At 40.3% G+C, this 12,489-nt stretch overlaps 1 protein-coding gene and 1 pseudogene across 2 annotated transcripts in view; both read left to right on the forward strand.

Moving 5' to 3' along the window:
• Positions 1 to 12,489, forward strand: part of CHD6 (chromodomain helicase DNA binding protein 6) — a 210,138-nt gene that overhangs the window by 42,524 nt on the left and 155,125 nt on the right. The window lies entirely within an intron of this gene.
• On the forward strand, positions 3,297 to 4,334 carry LOC309613061 (large ribosomal subunit protein uL30 pseudogene; annotated as a pseudogene). Its single transcript has one exon. The product of its transcript is annotated as a large ribosomal subunit protein uL30 pseudogene (transcript).

The raw sequence follows: 12,489 nt of genomic DNA on the forward strand, positions 1-12,489 counted from the left end.
ATCAGGCGGTCAGAATAGATGGTAAGTTCACAAGAGAAACTTGGCAGACAGCTTGAGGTCACAGTCTGATTCACACAGGATATTACTCTGGCCATTGGACCCTTTTTGCTTTAGAGTTCAAGCTACTTGCTCTCTGAACAGCCACCTGGATCTTAGCTACACAATTTCAGGTTGTTTTTGGAGCAGAAAGCCATATAGCTCATATCCAATACCATAAAAACAATTTTTCAAATTCTGCAAATCATAATAAATAGCAGCCATAGGTCTCAGTTATAGAACTAAGAGTCAGGAGGTTCTATAGACTATTTGTCCCAAGTATATCTCTGCTACCTCTTTGCTAAGTAATTTTTTTTTAATTGAAGTACTGTGTCTCATATTTCAACAAATTGTGAAATAATTTTCTTCCCCTCTTTTGCGTCCCCCATTCTATTTCTACTTGAGCAAGTAAATTCATTATTTCTACCAAGTGTCAGTTCAAATGAATAATCTGAGTGGTCATGTTCTTTCACCAAAAAAGTCACTGCCTTTCTTTATGTTTTTATATTCGAATGGTGCTTATTTTGTATTAGTCTGTTAAGAAGTTAATCTGTGTGGATAAGAAAATGACTAGATCCTCAAGGATCTGAACATTGTTGTAACAATCTGATGTTTTAAGCAGTTGGGTATCACTGATAGGGATGAATTAATACAAAACTATGAGGAAGCCTCCTCAGGTCAGGAGCTGAATGAGCTGGATTTATCTAGTGTCTTTTAGTCTGTGTGTGAAGCTTCCAGCAGTTGTGTACCAGTGGTAAACTTGAACAGGAAAGGCCTCAAGGGATTGATTCACTAGGTGTAAGAGCGAGGGTGGATTTAAAAACAACATATTTCTTAATTTTATTTATTCTATTTACAGATTCAAATATTGACACTTTTATGTAATTTTGGTAATCATCATTGCATGGTTAAATTTTCCCAAATTTATAGAATTTCTTAAAGTACTTAACACATTTTGTTAAAGATGTTCATGCCTTCTAACAGAAGCAGATTTCCTAAATCATCCTCTTGACTTCCATGCATTCTTTCCTTTTTAGTAAGTGTCTCTTGGAGAAAAAAAAGAATTTTTTATTACCCTTCTATATTTAAAAAAAAAAACCTAGCTTTCTTATTCACCTGGAGAATGGAGAACTTGGTAAAACAGGGAATATGTTAGTGTTTTTGCAGGATTCGTTTCCCATAGTTTTTTTTCTCTTGGTGTGTGGTTATTATATATACTGGGTCACAGAATTAGACAATTTTAGGGCCTAGGATCCTTAGGAAAGGGTTTTTAAAATCTGAGGTCAAATATACCCTCATTTTAAAGTTGAAGAAACAGAGTCAATTCTTTAGCTTCATTGGTGACTGTCCTGTATATCTGCTCTTGTTGGTTGCTTAGTGAGGTGGCCAGCTCCTCAGAGATAAGATAAACCATAAAACCAGAGGGAGACGTTGAATTTGGTGTAATAGAAATTCAAGATGAATATTGTGTTGGGCACATACTAACACAATTCTGGCTAGAACTGAGTTAAGAAAGACAGGCTACATGTGAGTTACCCTCATGTGGCTGAGTCCGTTCCAACATGGTGCCAAACTCTACAGTGGGAGATTGGCCTCATGTCTGGCCTGTGTAACTGGGCCTTGGCACCAGTCCCTTGAGCAGGTGGTCACAGCCGGAGCAGTAGAGTTGGTCTCGCTCGGTATGCATGATGTGAACAGCAGCAGCTACATCCTTGAGGAAAACTTGAGGTTGTTTCCTACAAAATTGGTGATGTTTGTACAGATATATATTTTTTACTGACCTTCTTATAAACTCTTTCTTGGTTCCCATAGTTTTGAAGTTGTTTCTTAAGGGCTTACAGGAAGAACAGTCACATCATATATAAATAATAATTTTGTATCTCTCTTTCTAGTTTATACATCTCATAATTTTCCCATGTATTCTCTAGAATGTCCAGAGCAATGCTTGATGGATGGCGTCCTTGTCTTTTTCCAGACTTCTTAACAGGAGTGCCTGTAGCATTTCACCATGAGATTTGATTTGGTTTTGGATGGATATTTATGAGTCGATACTACTTTAGCTAGATAAAGTGTCTTAGTTCAGCTTTTGATTTTGCAAATTAAGGAGGAAACAACATAGAAAGTTCAGGAGAGAGCTGAAAATATGTGATTAAATACATGGGGATATTTATCCTAGAGAAGAAAAAACTATGGGATAATTTCATTATCCTCAAGTATAGGTAGGACCTTTGCTGGCAAATTAAAGCTTCCAGGTGATCTTTGAATATGAGAAAACAGTCTAATGCTTTGGGGATGCTACTGGGACAGAGCACCACTAGATGTCCCTACATACTCTCACTGGGCAAAAGCACTGCACCCTTGAACCTGAAAGACAAGCTTCCTTCCTCCTGCGATGCCCCTCCAGCGCCCTCTACTGACCACAAGCTTAACATCACGCTTTCTGTAAAGGGAAAAGGCTTAAAAGAGTCCAGAGCATTATCACAGAGCAGGTACTGAAGGGTGAATTTGGAGTTGAGAGGCAATAAATTGATAACTGGCACTGAAGCCAGACACAAGAGTACGTACTCTATAATTACACTTTTATAAGGTACAGAAACAAGCAAAACTAATCTGTACTGTTTGAAGTCAGGCTAGTGGTTACCCTTGGAGAAAAGTAGTAGTGACCAAAAAGGAGCATGGATGGGGCTTTTGTAGTGCTAAGAGTGTCCTCTTTCTGGATGTGGATGCTGGTTACACGGGTGTGTTCAGTATGTGAAGAGCTATACTTATTTTAATGCATATTATACTTCAATAAAAGTAAAAGTGTGGTACGGTCTGATTCCAAAAGTATAAACTTAAAAGCAAGATCCAGATCCAGGCTAGAACAGGGAAAATACAAAATAATCCAGGGTATCTCAACTTTATTTATTTTTAAAATTACTTATTTATTTTTATTTTTGGCTGCGTTGGGTCTTAGCTGTGGCACGCGGGATCTTTCGTTGCGGCGCGTGGGCTCCAGAGCACGCGGGCTCTGTAGTTGCGGCGTGCAGGTTCTCTAATTGTGACGCACAGGCTCAGTAGTTGCAGCACGCGGGCTTAGTTGCCCCGCGGCATGTGGGATCTTAGTTCTCTGGCCAGGGATCGAACCCACGTCCCCTGCATTGGAAGGTGGATTCTTAACCACTGGACCACCAGGGAAGTCCCTCAACCTTATTTTTATTTCTTAAAACCTGTTTGAGGGCTGTTCAACTTAATGTCAAAAAACAGGTATCTAGAGCCGCAGAGTTGGAAAGATGGCGGAGGAAGAGCCAAGAAAAAAGATCCCTTTGGTTCCAGAAAATCTCCTGAAGAAGAGGAAGGCTTATCAGGCCCTGAAAGCCACCCAGGCAAAGCAGGCGTTTTTGCAAAGGAAGGAGCAGAGGAAAGGAAAAGAGATCAAGTTTAAGCGACTAGAATGGTTCCTACATGATTCCTGGCGGCAACCACGTGACAGGGTGCGACTCAGACGACTAGAAGTGAAACCTCATGGCTTGGAAGTGCCAGATAAACATTCCTTGGCCTTTGTTTTACGCATCGAAAGGATTAATGGGGTGAGTTTACTGGTGCAGAGGACCATTGCAAGACTTCGCCTGAAAAAGATTTTCAGTGGTGTCTTTATGCAAGTAACTCCTCAAACCATAAAAACGCTTCGTATAGTGGAACCTTATGTGACCTGGGGATTTCCAAATTTGAAGTCAGTTCGGGAACTCATCTTGAAACGTGGACAAGCCAAGGTCAAGAATAAAATCATCCCTTTGACAGACAACACAGTGATTGAGGAGCACCTGGGGAAGTTTGGTGTCATTTGCTTGGAAGACCTCATTCACGAAATTGCCTTTCCGGGGAAGAATTTTCAGGTGATCTCAGGGTTCTTGCGCCCTTTTCAACTCTCAGTGGCCCGCCACGCTACCAAGAATAGAGTGGGCTTCCTCAAGGAAGTGGGCTCACCTGGCTATAGAGGTGAACGCATCAATCAGCTCATCCGGCAGCTGAACTAAACCCAGCATATCTGAAAGCACAGTGCATTGGAAGCATATGTTTTTGTTTTATGGAATTGTTACCCAGTATCTTCAAGCAAGATTATTTTCTGCTGTATCATCTTCAGAAACTGGAGGGGAAGGGTCAGGGAAAAGATGGTGATGTTCAGGGCAGGCACTTTTCATCCCACTTCAGTTCCAAGAAAAGTTCCTGTGTGTTTTCTGCAAAGACCGCCGTCCACCTCTGAAACCAGCAAAGGACTTGTGCCATGGAGGAGGGAGTCCTGTTTTATCACACCTGTCCTGGGATTTAATGTTGGTGAACGAACGAATACCCACATACCAATACCAGACAGCAGTGGACCAGGCCCAGGGGCATATTGAACCTGGGGTATCCAAGGGCCTTGTTTTGGAAAGAACTTGAAATACAATTAGAAAGAAGCACACAAAAACAAAAACAAACAAACAAACAAACAAAAAAAGCAGGTATCTAATTCATTCAGCAAAAAATATTAGGGCTTCCCTGGTGGCGCAGTGGTTAGGAATCCGCCTGCCAATGCAGGTGACACGGGTTCGAGCCCTGGTCCGGGAAGATCCCACATGCCGCGGAGCACTAAGCCCGTGCGCCACAACTACTGAGCCTGCACTCTAGAGCCTGTGAGCCACAACTACTGAGCCCATGTGCCACAATGAAGAGTAGCCCCCGTTCACTGCAACTAGAGAAAGCCTGCATGCAGCAACGTGACCCCACGCAGCCAAAAATTAAAAAATAAAGATAAATTTTAAAATACATATATATATTAATTGCCAGGCTACCTTTTTTTTTTCTATTTGGGATCAAATAGTTAATGCTGAGGTGTTCTATAGAGCAACATACACTTCTTATGATGTTGACGTTCTTCTTACCGAGTATTCAAACAGGAGCTTCTAAGTTTTTTTCTTTATGGCTTTTCAGATACCTCTTTGTTCTTAGTTTAAATTCAATATCACTGCTCTCCTCTGTAAGCATTATCTTTGCTTTTATCTTTGTCACCATATACCCTTCTTCTTGAAGCAGTTAAATCACCAGATCCCCTTTTGCCTGGCTAAGAAATTTGGGGGCCCACAGTGGTAACTCCCATGTAAATGTTAATGGGAAGGAGAACCATAGATGTTTGATTCAGGAATTTGTGGTGATAGGAGAGTCTCAATGTGTGGCTTTTAAAAGCTGCAAGCAGAAGCAGGTCAGTACTGTGGTTTGTTCAGGAGTAGATAACTCTGGGTACAAAATCTTAGGAATTCACCAAGTTAGGAGTTGAACTTGGATCCACAAGATGGATATGGAATCTGGATAGGAGTCAAATTTCCAGAAAGTGAAGGTTGCTAAGAAACTCTGACATTACACTGTGGATAGAATTTAGGGTGAATTTTAGAGTCAGCTGTGTAAAGCCCAATCGTTGCTAAATCAAATTAAAGTGAATAACAGTAATAGACTTGGAATTACCTACTTTTGTGTACAGAGCTTGGTATCTTCGCATATATAGGCTGTGGTTGTTTTTGTGCTTTGAATCGCTGGTGGCACTCTTATATCTAGAGAGGCTTTGTCCAGGCTGAGAGAGTTACTACAAACATGTAACACAGCAGGCTGAAAACATGGAGTGATTCCCTTGCAAAAATTGTTTCCTTATATTTTTTAGCCCTTAAGTCATTTGAGGGTAGAGGGAAGAAAATAGTGTGAGTGGTGAAACTAGCCAGTGAGCCTTTCATTTATAAATTCAATCCACGTACTCACCAAACAAATACATGGGTATTGACTATATCTTAGGCGCTGTCCTAGGCATCAGGGACTGATGCAGTCCCTTGGCCCTCTGGGGAGTTACTGTTTTGTATTCCTCTGTGTGAGGGCTGCTTTTATTCTACTTGTCTGTGGCATGCAGCTTTGTCACCAACTCCTTTAGGATTCTCTTGAGGCTTCAAGAACTGTTACTTGGATTTCATATCCAGGCTAATGAGAGAGTTTCCTGACTTTTATTTATTTCATTTTATTACTAACCTGAGCTTGTACTATGCTACTAATAAAGGGCTTCATTAGCAAATTTAGCATCTTAAAGAAAAGGTGCCTATGATGGAAGGTATGAATCTCATTCTGCACATGTACTCCAGAGTGGCAGGTTGGAAATTTGCTGTCCTCCACGACTGCTCATCTGTATCTAGAACAATTTTAAATCACATCACTACATCTGGTTCTCAATGCTTGTGCTGATGATGGAAGGGAGCATTGGAACGGGTAATATAAATATAGTGTAATATGAGTGGGAGATTATGGGTATTAAGAAGTTAAATTTAGGGGCTTCCCTGGTGGCGCAGTGGTTAAGAATCCGCCTGCCAATGCAGGGGACACGGGTTCGATCCCTGGTCCGGGAAGATCCCACATGCCGCGGAGCAACTAAGCCCGTGAGCCACAACTACTGAGCCTGCATGCCACAACTACTGAAGCCCGCGCGCCTAGAGCCCGTGCTCTGCAGCAAGAGAAGCCACCGCAATGAGAAGCCTGCGCACCGCAACAAAGAGTAGCCCCCGCTTGCCGAAGTTGAATTTATATTTCAAAATGATTGTCTTTTGATCTGGGAATTGGTACTATTTACCAGGTAAACTAACTGGCCCTTCTCTGTGGTTCTCTTGCTCATTCTGGACGTGAATTCTGTCATCTCCCAGACCAGTCCTCCTTAAATAGTACCACATACCAATCTGAAAACGTGCTGAGTTTTACTTCTGGTTAAGTGATTATTTAGGTGTTAGAAGTCAATAGTTTTAACAATACGTGATTTGCTAATACATTAATTTAAAATAGTTGACTACATCTATACATCTATACCAATATTTAGGCAGATTAGATGGACCACACATAATATATATACATGGTGTTAGCAGACTTTAGTCAGCTGGCTTAAATTTGCCTCAGGTGGCCTCTTGAGCATTCTGCTTATTGCCTGCAGTTTCTGCTCTTAGCGTAGCACAAGCGGATTTGGAGAACCAGGGCATTTTGTTGGCAGGACATTCTGGTTGCCAGCCCCCCGCCTCACCATTCAGCCAGTGCTCGTCTGTGCTTGCTTTTGCAAGGGAGCTTTTCCCTAGTCCGTCACATCATGCAGAGTTTTTTTTTACGTACCCACCCACAGCCTGGTTCTGCGTTTATTATCACAGCGCTCTCTTCCTTTTAGATTTCAGGGAAGGGGGGAGTTGAGGGTGGGAGAGGATTAAGAGCTACTTAATCTTTTAAAAATCCAGAGCTTAAAAAAAATCCTTCTCAGATTCTATTAAAGAAAAATTCTTAGACCCTAAGGAAAGAGCAGGAGGTGCCAGAGTTGTACAGCTTTTAGGAGATAAAACGACCACGGAATCCATCAGGGTGCAGCATCCTCCTGGGTTTGCGGCAGGTGATTTAACGTAAGCTGTGGAAGTTCAGTTTCAGGATTGCACCTTAAAACTGGAATAGTAGGGAATTTGTGTCAGGTTCAGAATCCATTATTTGTCTCGTTTTTGAACAATAGAAAAAAAAAACCACTTTGGAAAAATCCTGGGTTTTTATTTTACTCTTAACACAGCAGAGTTGTAGAAGTAGGGGAAAAGCCCGTCTTTGTAGTACTAGGAATTCCACAAATTTATTTGATAAGATGTTTTCAGACAGTAGATTGGTGTGCACTTGGGCTGGCTCTCCTGTATCCTGTAGAATAAAGAGTACTGCGCCCGAATGACCATTAATATGTGATTTTTCTTCTATTATTTACCCCAAAGTAAAAACTCTGCTGAGTGTTGTCTGTGTTATGATTTTGTTAATGTGTTTACTTCGTTTCCTGCTGTCTTGGCTAGCCATCAGATAGAGTTTTTTCCTTACTGTAAATTGCTCCAAAACAATTTTATCAATTCAGGATTCAAATGGCAGGCTTTATGAAAGTAGATAAAGAACTTAAACAGAATTACTCGCCAGTTATATCCCTAAAGATTTTTATCTGTGTTTATCATATGAATTATTTGTATGAAATATTTTTTTCACTTGTATGTAATATTATCTGAAGGGTCCATCCTTCTTGTCTAAAATGTGCTTAAAAAGGTCTTCTTGAAAGATAGTTTTATCAGACTGTTTTAATTGCTTCCTCTTCACCCCAAGGATGGATGGAAACCATCCTCTGCTACAGCCTGCTTTTTTTCTTCCCTCCCTTCCTCCCTCCCTCCCTCCTTCTCTCCCTCCCTCCCTTCCTCCCTCCTTCCCACCCTCCCTCCCTTCCTCCCTCCTTCCCACCCTCCCTCCCTCCCTCCTTTCCTCCCTCCTTCCCACCTTCCCTTCCTCCCTTCCCCTAGACTGTAGTAATTTGTCTGTACAATATCTTTCTATAATCTCTGCCCGGTCTCCACGTGCCCCAAATAGAACATCTCCAGTCCTGTCCTCTCCCACCATTTTCATATGCCTACAAGAAAGCTTGATATAGTGCTAAGAGGGCTGAATCAGAACCCAGGAAATCTGATTCTTGTACTTTTTGCGTGACTGAGCCTTTGGGCAATCAGACTGCTCTGATCCTTAGTTTCATCATTCTTAAGATAAAAGGATTGCATTTCCTGAGCTTTTAAGTTCCCCACCCCTTTACTTTGCTTCAGTCTTTACTGTTCCTTCAAACTTAGCCTGTCCAAAATAGAACTCATCCATTTCCTCTCCCAAAAGATAGTTTTTGTCCCTATTCTGTAAATGAGAAACTAAGACCCAGAGATACTGAATAAATTGTACAAATCATACTACCCTTATGTTCAGAACCTAGATATCTTCGCTCAAGCCTACAGGTATTACTCTTCCTCTACAAAACACATTAAAGTGTAACGATTCAAAAAGGTGTTGCATTACCGGTGAGGTCTCTTGAGACTGAATATGAGTGTCATTTGTAAAACCCTCTGTCTTCCTACATAAGGTTATAGCTTGAATTTTCAGGGCTCTGAACTTTGAGTGGGCTTGGCTGTCAGAAGATTGGTTTCTTCAGTCCTGTGTTCACAGATGGGATCATTCCTGATCTGGGTTAGTTGACATTATAGTGTAGGGTCTAATGACAGAAAAAAAGTGCAGTCAGGTTTTACTTTACAGTGTGTTATTTGATAGCTATGATAATGCCTGGCCATTTGCTTCTACTACCACTGTTAATAGTGATTCTTATCAAGCAAGTTGATTTTCATCACCAGATTAGGAGTTGAAATGATTTTCTCTGATTGAAGAGATGAACTGGGGTTTGGAGTTGATTTTTTATCTTTTGTATTATGCAGATGTGTCTCATTCATCATTAATATCAAAGTGTTTGTGTGATTTCAAAGGTCCCATTCAGTTCTGATTCTGTGAATGCAGCACTATTGAAATGTTTCTAGTCGATTCCAGAGAGCTTCCTTAGTTTACACCTTTACACCATCTAGGTAAAACAGATTATTGTGAGGAATTACGGCAGTGCTAGACATTGGTTGAAGTCAGTAGTAATGAGTTTAAAGTCCTGTTATTTTGCAGTTGACCAATAGGAAGCCTCTTAAAATGGACATTTCTAATACTCTTAATCCAGTAACAAGAGTTTTCTAGCAGGTTATTGCTCTTACTGCTAATTATGCTTTCTCTCATAGACAGGGATTAAAGTCACTACTCTTGATTTGCTTTTTGGCTTGCATTACCCATGTACAGGGTAACAAAGCTTTTAGTGTAACACTTTGAATGTTTAAAACACTTTTCTTTTGAGGAGCGAAGCATCTTAAGTTAATGTTTGAGGCGGTAATTGTACTTTCAAGCTGGCAAAACAAAGTGCTGCCTCAGTTTGGAAGTCGCGATGGTACTGGTGTCTTCTCCCTAGTTATGTTGGCAGGTATTTCGAATTAGGCACCTACATTTTTGGAGAGAAGGGTTTTTAGACTAAACCTGGTATATATACCAGTATGATCCTTCTCTTTTGACCCACCATTGATAAATCCATATGTAATATTAATATATTTATTCATTCACAAAATACTGTCCTACGTATTAGATATATAGTAGTATTCAAAATAGATGTCGTCCTTGTCCTCATGGCCCTCTTTTCATCTTGAGAGATGTGAATGCTTTTGACTTGTAGTCATGAAATTAAGGTGGTGTGTTATCTCTAGCCTGTTGCAGAGAGCATCATAGCTCACCCTATACAGATTAGCTCTAGCCTAAATTATACACAAAAGATAACTTTTCAGAGAAAGCGATCTAATTTAAAAATTCTCTACATTGCAAAAAAACTTTCAGGCATCAAAAAATTCATGTATCTGAACCAAAATCCTTTTTTGTTGCTGTGCCACCTTTGATGGAAATATAAAACTCATTCAGAGACTTGAAAACAGAAAAATCCTTAAAATTGTTACAGAGGTGTTTTCTCATGCCAGTTGGACTGTTTTGGTTGTGTAGAAGTGTTTCTACTAGATCACAGCGTCGTCTTTGAAAGGAAAGAGCCACCGCCTGTCATTTGAACGCCCTTCCATTGTTGGTTACTTGGCACAACCTTAGGAGACTATAAGAGTAAAACATCAGAGTCCCAAAAAAAAAAAAGAATTATTGAATGGTGAACATGTTAGCCATAAAAAAAAAAAAAAAAGAATAAGAAGGGTTGGAAGATAAAGTTGAGGAAACCTCCCAGAAAGCAGAACACGAAGAGATTAAAAAAAATGTTTTTAATGTGAAAATTAGAGGTACAGCCCCGAAGGTGTATCTTTCAAATACAGTAATAGGAGTTCCATTACAAGAAAACAATTCGGGAGGAAATTATGAGGAAATAATCCAAGAAGATTTCTCAGAACTGAGACAGGTGTTTCTAGTTTGTGAAAGAATTCACCAGGTGCCCAAACTCATGGATTAAAACAACCCCACAGTACATCATTATGAAAAGATGTTCCCTGGGGCTAAAGCTTTCTTTGAAGGAAGAGAGGTTACAGATAAGGGATTAGGGATCACAGTGGTTCAGATTCCTTAACAGGTGGTGGAAGGAACAGGACAGTGGTGAAATGCTCTCAAAATTCTGAGGCGATATCCGTCTCCAACCTGTGATTTGCTACCCACCAAGCCATCAAGGTGGACCATAACATATTGAGGCATGAAGGTCTCAGAAACTTAACCTCTCGTTCATATGTTTCCTAGTCAGTTAGTGGACATTGTGATTCACCAGAATGAGAGAGTAAACCCTCAGAGAGAAGAAAGAAACTTGGGAGTTCACTCTTGAGAGGGACAAAGGGAATGAATGAACCCCCAGGAGGATGGCGATGAGAAGTCCTAGGAAATGTGCCTTTGAAACAGATTGAAGAGAGTTGTAACACTCCAGATATAATGATCCAAGGGGAAAAAAATGAACTTAGATTGAGAGGAATTTTAATTTTGAGGCTTCGGAGAAGCATTTTTAGATAAGTTAGTGATTCATAGAAAACAAAGCAAATTTCTAAATTTTTACATTTAAAGGTACTTACTATCTTTAGGGAAAAAATTACACACAAAAAATTTTTAGCATAGTATATATATAGTTCATGTCTTAGCTATGAATTGAATATTGATTTAATAAATAATGGTAATAATAACTATATTGGGAAGATATGCTTCATCTTCCATAGCAGGGGGCTACCTGTTTTTGTAGTTTCTTTGGAACCCAGACCAACCCATATGTTAGCATATTGTCTGTGGCTGTTTTCATGTTACAGTGGCAAAATTGATTAGTTGCAGCAGAGACCATGTGGCCTACAAAGCCTAAAATATTTATTACCTGACCTTTTAAAATTTATTTATTTATTTATTTATTTTTGGCTGTGTTGGGTCTTCGTTTCTGTGCGAGGGCTCTCTCTAGTTGTGGCAAGTGGGGGCCACTCTTCATCGCAGTGCGCGGGCCTCTCACTATCGCGGCCTCTCTTGCCGCGGAGCACAGGCTCCAGACGCGGAGGCTCAGCAATTGTGGCTCACGGGCCTAGTTGCTCCGCGGCATGTGGGATCTTCCCAGACCAGGGCTTGAACCTGTGTCCCCTGCATTGGCAGGCAGATTCCCAACCACTGCGCCACCAGGGAAGCACACCTGACCTTTTATAAAAACATTTGCCAACTCCTATTTTATAGGGAGAAGCTGATAGAATAATGTTTAAAATTGGAAAAAACAATATAATAACACTATTAGCGTGTTTTTTAGAAATTTTATTTATTTATTTATTTATTTTGAAGTATAGTTGATGGACATATTTTGTTAGTTTCAGGAGTATGCTTCAAAATCAGGGAGTGTGATACCTTCAGCTTTCTTCTTCTTTCTCAAGATAGCTTTGGATATTTGGGGTCTTCTGTCGTCCCATACAAATTTTAGGATTATTTGTTCTAGTTCTGTGAAAAATGCCATTGGTTTTGATAGGGATTGCACTGAATCTGTAGATTGCTTTGAGTAGTATGGTCATTTTAACAGTATGATTCTTCCAACCT

The sequence above is a fragment of the Balaenoptera borealis genome (genome assembly GCF_965194805.1).
Source record: "Balaenoptera borealis genome assembly, chromosome: 16".
Taxonomy (NCBI): Eukaryota; Metazoa; Chordata; class Mammalia; order Artiodactyla; family Balaenopteridae; genus Balaenoptera; species Balaenoptera borealis.